Source organism: Babylonia areolata, chromosome 9 (assembly GCF_041734735.1).
Source record: "Babylonia areolata isolate BAREFJ2019XMU chromosome 9, ASM4173473v1, whole genome shotgun sequence".
Lineage (NCBI taxonomy): Eukaryota > Metazoa > Mollusca > Gastropoda > Neogastropoda > Buccinidae > Babylonia > Babylonia areolata.
In genome coordinates this window covers 28481494-28489248 of record NC_134884.1, presented here as the reverse complement: position 1 = coordinate 28489248, position 7755 = coordinate 28481494, and the positions used below count along the sequence as shown (strand labels likewise).

Genomic DNA, 7755 nt, shown 5'->3' with positions numbered 1-7755 from the left:
GTTGTTCTCCTCCTCCTCCTCCTTCTTCTTCTCCCCAAACTCTGAGAAGAGTCACTGGGGCTTCGTGTAGTAGAACTGGGTAGTATAAGATATAGATGGCAATAGCAGTTAGAGGGGGACAACGCACGACAGATAGATAAGGGTGGGATAGGGGAGGAGGGGACAGGAGGACAGAAGGGAGAGATGCAACAGAGAAAATGAGGTGGCAGTTGGGGTTGTTGGAGGGGGGGGGATAGCGCTAAAGGGGTCGGGGGAGGGGCTGGGGGGTGGGTGGGGGTGGTCGGGCGGACGGGCGACAGGAAGGGCCGGCCTTGGAGAGGGAAAGGGAAATGAGGACAGGAGGACTGGGATGGAGTTTCAGCTTCACTTCCTCAAGGAGGTATCACTGCGTTCGGCCAACTCCATATCCGACAAACCACACATCAACTAAGCAGATGCATGACCATCAGCATAAAACCCAAACGCGCTAGTCAGCCCTTGCCACGCATGCCCGTATATTTGCGCACTTATCAGAGTGGATTTATTCTACTCTAATTTTGCCAGAAGAAACAACACGTATCGCCATTGGCTCTTTTTCCCAGTGCGTCAGGTGCATGCTGCACACAGAACATGGGTTTATCGTGTCACCACTTTGACTTTCCAAAGAAAGGGACGAGACTGAGATTCGAACCCAGTATCTCACGGACACCGCGCTGGCAGATAAGGTTGTCTCTTTAAGAGCTGAAACCACAATCACTTGCTTGGTGTGCATTCTTAATCACTTCAGCCGCAGTTTCGCTAATTCGTCCTGCGATAATTAACGAAAGTAATCTCAAATTGCTGCAAAGACTGATGTGAAAAATCCACCGTCGAGGATGAAATACCGGAATTCGTTTTGATGAACATAGCATTCAGTTGTTATTCAGAAAGAGATAGAGGAGAGACAGAGAGAGAAAGAGGGGTGAGAGAGAGAGAGAGAGAGAGACAGAGAGAGGGGGGGAGAGAGAGAGAGAGGGAGAGGGAGCATGGGTGGGAGGAAGAGAAAGTAAATCTGTTTAAACTCAAAATGTGTCAGATGAACAAAGCACTTGCCACCATGTATTCATTTTCCTGCTGATCACTTTGCCTGCCTCTCTTTCACCCTTTCTTCTCTCTCTCTCTCTCCCTCCCTCTCTCTCTCTCCCTGTCTGATTTATAGACCTTTGGACAAGCCACCGCTTCGTGATAGTAATCACGTGCCTTTCCTACACTGAGCAAACACGCCCCATCCAAATTATCAAATTATATAATTAAAACTGACGGACCATCGGAGCTGATAAGTTTGTCAAACTTGAGCTTGACTGGATATAAAACAGATGACAAAGAACTAGAGAGTGGTGAAGAGAGAGAAAGAAAAGAGGGAGAGAGAGAGAGAGGCACAAAGAGAGAGAGAGGAAGAGAGAGGGGAGGAGAGAGTGAGAGAGAGGGTGTGTGAGGGAGAGAGAAAGAGGGGGGGGGAGAGAGGCACAAAGAGAGAGAGGAAGAGAGAGGGGAAGAGAGAGGGAGTGTGAGGGAGAGAGAGAGAGAGGGAGAGAGAGAGGCACAAAGAGAGAGAGGAAGAGAGAGGGGAAGAGAGAGAGGGAGAGAGGGAGAGAGAGGGAGAGAGGGAGTGAGAGGGAGTGTGAGGGAGAGAGAGAGAGGGGGAGAGAGGGGGGGGAGAGGAAGTGTGAGAGAGGGAGAGATAGGGAGAGAGAGAGGGATAGAGGGATAGAGAAAGAAACAAAGAGAGAGAGAGAGTTACCTCCCTCCCTAGCCGCCTCCCCCCCCCCCCATACCCCCTCCCAAACATGAAATGCTGACCACAACTGGAACAAGGAAGAGCAAAGAAGCACCATTCTGCGCTTTTTTTTTTTCTTTTTTTTTTTTTTTTTTTTTTTTTGAAGGAACCGTCTTGTGTTGGTGAGCCCTGGTCCGAATCGATCGATTCCATTCTGACAGGCTGGACTCTGGCGCCATGGTGGGGCGGGGTGGATGTCTTGGTGCGTGGAAACCCGGAAACAGGGGGATGGGGGGTGATTCGTGTGGTGTGATGAGTGTGTGTGCCCTCAATTAACCCTTCAAAAAATTTTTTTTTCTCTGTCTGTCTGTCTGTCTGTCTTTGCCTTTCATTGGGTGTGTCGTGTGTGTGTGTGTGTGTGTGTGTGTGTGTGTGTGTGTGTGTGTGTGTGTGTGTGTGTGTGTGTGTCGTGTGTGTGTGTGTGTGTGTGTGTGTGTGTGTGTGTGTGTGTGTGTGTGTGTGTGTGTGTGTGTGCGCGTGTGTGTGTGTGTGTGTGTCTGTGTGTGTGTGTGTGTGTGTGTGTGTGTGTGTGTGTGTGTGTGTGTGTGTGTGTGTGTGTGTATGCGTGCGTTGTTCAATCTCTGTTCGCGTGCACTTACAAGCCCCCTCCCACACGCACACACGCACATAGACAAACACAGACAGACACACACACACACACACACACACACACCGACACCCACAACACCACTCCAACCCCCCCCCCCCCCCCCCCCCGCACCCCTCCCCCCCCACACACACACAAACACAGAGGAAAGATTCCAAGATTAACCCAAAAGGCACACACACGCTCATCACACAATGCGGCCACACACTGCAGTATTTTCAGGCACTCAGCTGTCCATCACACCCTGGTGCCCAATCGGCCTGACAGAACGGAATGTCTCCTCACAGAACCGGCACTCTCTGCCAGGAACAAGGTTCCATCAACGACAGGAAGGGGTTTGCATGGAACTTGTAGTAATACCTTCGCGGCGGTTCCAGCACATCAGTCACAGATGGAACCTACGGCGTGACTGGCGTGATTTTTTTTCTTTTTTTAACACTTTAAAAGATACGAATGATCTGGATCAAAATATTGAAGAGAAAATCGCTTTGTCTTTGATTATGTCAAATGATTTGTGGACATAATGTCAGTTTTGAAACATTTCTGTACATAATCTCCAGGTGATGGGATTTTTTTTTTTAAATCCGAAATGAAATGTCAGTTCCAGAATGGAATTTATCTGGGAACTTGGCAACACAACTGGTCCACAAAATGTGCAGTGCTGCAAGTGGTACTTCATAGTATTTTTCTGTTTTCAAGCGATCATAGAATGATTGATGAACGGGTAGGATTATTTATTTTTCAATTTATTCACTCATTTATTTATTAATTGATTGATTTATTTAATCATCTATCTATTTATTCATTATTCATTTGATCATGCTTATTCATTTATTTATTTATTTATTTAGTGATTTAATTATTCATAAAAAAATATCCATCTACGACTCTATTCATTTGATCATTTATTCATTAATGTATAACGTTTCTGTGTACTTGTACTTGTTTTATTATTCTTTCACTTTGTTTGCTTGTTTGTCTGTCATTTATCTGATCTATTCATCTCTACGTATAAACTTGCACACAGCGAGCAGGAAAGATAGCAAGAATGAATATTCGGACCGGGTGAAAAAGGAATGGTCGATTTCTATTGGCTGCTATGAAAAACAACAACAACAAACAATCAACTAAATGTATTTGTATTTGTATTTCTTTTTATCACTACAGATTTCTCTGTGTGAAATTCGGGCTGCTCTCCCCAGTGAGAGCGCGTCGCTACACTACAGCGCCACCCATTTTTTGGTATTTTTTTTTTTCCTGCGTGCAGTTTTATTTGTTTTTCCTATCGAAGTGGATTTTTCTACAGAATTTTTGCCAGGAACAACCCTTTTGTTGCCGTGGGTTCTTTTACGTGCGCTAAGTGCATGCTGCACACGGGACCTCGGTTTATCGTCTCATCCGAATGACTAGCGTCCAGACCATGATTCAAGGTCTAGTGGAGAGGGAGAAAATATCGGCGGCTGAGTCGTGATTCGAACCAGCGCGCTCAGATTCTCTCGCTTCCTAGGCGGACGCGTTACCTCTAGGCCATCACTCCACGGACTGGAGGGAGGTTGAGAGAGAAAGGAAAAGAAAGACAAAATACAGAAAAAAAAGACCAAACAATTTCTTTATTAACGTGTGTTATAGCCAAGCAAGGCGCATGCTTTTTTTTTTTTCTCCATATCCAGCCCTTAAAGAGAGATTAAATCAAATGAAGCGAACTGTAAATAAAAAGAGAAAAGAGATCAAAGCACAATAAAAACAAATATATGTACACACAAAGAGAGAGACAGACAGAGTGACAGGGACAGGGACAGAGACAAAGACACAGAGACAGAGAAGGAGGGAGAGAGAGAGGACAAGACATTCTTTATCAACGACGTAATCAGGAAAGTGGATTTTATTATTTTACATCCAGCCCTCGCCCTAAAGAGGGACTAAATCGAGAGAGAGAGAGACAGACAGACAGACAGAGACAGACAGACAGACAGACAGAGATCAAAGCACAATAAAAACAAATATATGTACACAAAAGAGAGAGACAGACAGAGTGACAGGGACAGGGACAGAGACAAAGACACAGAGACAGAGAAGGAGGGAGAGAGAGAGGACAAGACATTCTTTATCAACGACGTAATCAGGAAAGTGGATTTTATTATTTTACATCCAGCCCTCGCCCTAAAGAGGGACTAAATCGAGAGAGAGAGAGAGAGAGAGAGAGAGAGAGAGAGACAGACAGACAGACAGAGACAGACAGACAGACAGACAGAGATCAAAGCACAATAAAAACAAATATATGTACACAAAAGAGAGAGACAGACAGAGTGACAGGGACAGGGACAGAGACAAAGACACAGAGACAGAGAAGGAGGGAGAGAGAGAGGACAAGACATTATTTATCAACGACGTAATCAGGAAAGTGGATTTTATTATTTTACATCCAGCCCTCGCCCTAAAGAGGGACTAAATCGAGAGAGAGAGAGAGAGAGAGAGAGAGAGAGAGAGAGACAGACAGACAGAGACAGACAGAGACAGACAGACAGACAGACAGAGATCAAAGCACAATAAAAACAAATATATGTACACAAAAGAGAGAGACAGACAGAGAGGGACAGGGACAGAGACAAAGACACAGAGACAGAGAAGGAGGGAGAGAGAGAGGACAAGACATTCTTTATCAACGACGTAATCAGGAAAGTGGATTTTATTATTTTACATCCAGCCCTCGCCCTAAAGAGGGACTAAATCGAGAGAGAGAGACAGACAGACAGAGACAGAGAGACAGACAGAATGAATGGATGAAAGACAGACAGACATACAGACAGACAGAGGAGAAAGAGAGGAGGGGACAAGACACATTCGTTATCAACGAGGTAAAATAGATAAGCAAAGTGGATGCTTTTTCTACATCCAGATCTCGCCCTAAAGAATAAGTTTATCGAGAGAGAGAGAGGGAGGGAGAGAGAGAGAGAGAGAGAGAGAGAGAGAGAGAGAGAGAGAGAGAGAGAGAGAGAGAGATGGGGACAGAGACAGACAGAAATAGATAGGGAGAGAGAGAGAGAGGAGGGAGGGAGAGAGAGACAGTGACAGAGAGAGATGGACACAAAGAGACATAGAAAGAGAAGCAGAGAGAGAAAGGGATCGAGAGAGAGAGAGAGAGAGAGAGAGAGAGAGAGAGAGAGGGAGGTGTGTGTGGGGGTTGAGAGCCAAGGAGGGAGTCAGAGATACAGGCAAGTCCAGGACTACCACCGGGACTTCACTCCTCACACAACGTCGCCACACTGCTGTACTCCCAGGCACTAAGCTGTCCATCATTCCTGGCGCCCCATCGGCCTGACAGTGCGGAATGTCTCCTCACAGAACCGGCACTCACAGCCAGGAGGGTTCCATCAAAGACATGGAGGGGGTGTACATGGAACTTGTAGTAATGCCTTTCTCGGTCCCAGCAGATCGATCGGAGATGGAAGTGCGGTGTACCATCCACTTCTTTTACCGCTTCCTAAGAGATGAAGGACTTGAATCAAACGAGAAAGGAATTCCTGAATGTTTAACCAGATGACTAATCCGTAGACGTTATGCCAGTTTTGACTGATGGGGAATTTCACTCATGAGTGATTTTTTTTTTATATTGAAGTCAACTTTCAGCTTCGGAATGGAATCAATTCTTGTGGAACTGCAACTTGATGCTTAAACTCGTCCGTCAAATGTGCAGAGGTACAAAGAGTACTTCATGTTGTTTCTGGTTCCAGACCTTCAGAAAAAAATGATTGGTGAAAGTAATGGCGTTAAATTCCTTGCCCTTTTCATTTGTTTGTTATACATCTGTTTGTTAGTTTGTGAATGCAATTCTTGATACGTATTTGTGTACATTTTTTCGTTTTTGTCATACATTTGTTTTATTCGTGTATTTCTTATTTCTTTCCGAATGTTCCAGATCGTAAAGGGAAAAGATAGACGAAATGATATTCTGAATGGAAGAAATGTCGTAATTTTATTCGTGAAAATACTAACTGTATCTCTTCCCGATTCCCTCTCTACCCCTTGCCCCAGGAACTGTGGCGTGCCATGCTCGTTTTGTTTTCCCTAATCGTCCAAGAGATGAATATTTATGATAAAATTATGAAAATAAATCGCTGGATATTTGATTGGATGATTACTTTGCAGACCTTCAATCTGTTTTGATTAATGTCTGTGCATCACGTTTATGTGTTGTTTTTTTCTTTCTTAATCTTCAATTAAAATTACAGTTTCTCACGAAATTGGGACTTTACTTTCTGACAAAACTGGTACACCAGAAATTCAGTACTTCATTCTGTTCTTGGCTCCAGTTATCAGAGAATGAATGGCAGATGTGCTTGTAGCCTGAGGCTTTACCTTTGTTGTATATCTATCTGCCTGTCTGTCTGTCTGTCTAGCTAGCTGGCTAGCTATCTACTAGACTAATTCATTTAGTTTTTCCATATATTTCTTATTCTTTAATCCCGCAGATTGCAAACAGGAAATTGTTTATTTATTTGTTTATTTATTTATTGATATATTTATTTATTTATCTACCTATTCATTGATTTATCTACTTGTTTATTTATCTGTCTCTCTCTTTGTTATATTTAGTTAGTTTTTTTTATCTTTTTTTTCTAATCTCACCGCCATAAAGCAACACAGACTGACGGTATTGATACTTTCACCGGAAGAAAGCGGCTTGATTTTATATCAGATAAAGAAAATAAACGCTCCTCCAACATCCAATCCTTTGCAAAATGTGCGCATAAAAGAGTTCTGTTCATAAAGAGAGAGGGGGGGGGGCTATGAAAGAAAATGAACAGAGAGAGAGAAAGATAGAGCGAGGGATGGATGGAAAGATAGAAATATTTACTATGGAAAGGAAAAACATGGATAACAGCTAAGCCTTCACTTAATCGTTCATCTGTTTAAAAACAAAAATAAAAAAAACACCAAAAAACACCAGCATCATCCCAGAAACATTCCCAGTCAAATCAATAGGGTGGGTTGAACTGAGAGAGATACAGATAGACAGACAGACAGACAGACGGGCAGACAGACATAAAGAGAGGGGGACAAACAGACAGACACAGAGAGAGAGAGACGAAGAGACAGATAAAGAGACAGACAGTGACATGCAGACTGAGATAGGCAGATGGATATAAGGAGAGAGTGGGGGAGAGAAAGAGAGAGAGACGGACAGACAGAGACATAGAAAGAGAGACAGAGAGAGACAGAGAAAGAGACAGAGACAGAGAAAGGGGTGACAGACGGTGAGAGACAGACAGACAGACAAAGACAGAGCCTGAGTCTGACAGCCAGACAGATACAGAAACAAAAGCAGCGACCGAGACACACACACACACACACA

At 44.0% G+C, this 7755-nt stretch overlaps 1 protein-coding gene across 1 annotated transcript in view; it reads right to left on the bottom strand.

The window, feature by feature from the left end:
* The window catches only part of LOC143286193 (uncharacterized), a 256326-nt gene that overhangs the window by 120411 nt on the left and 128160 nt on the right, over positions 1-7755 (bottom strand). The gene's annotated exons all lie outside the window — the stretch shown is intronic.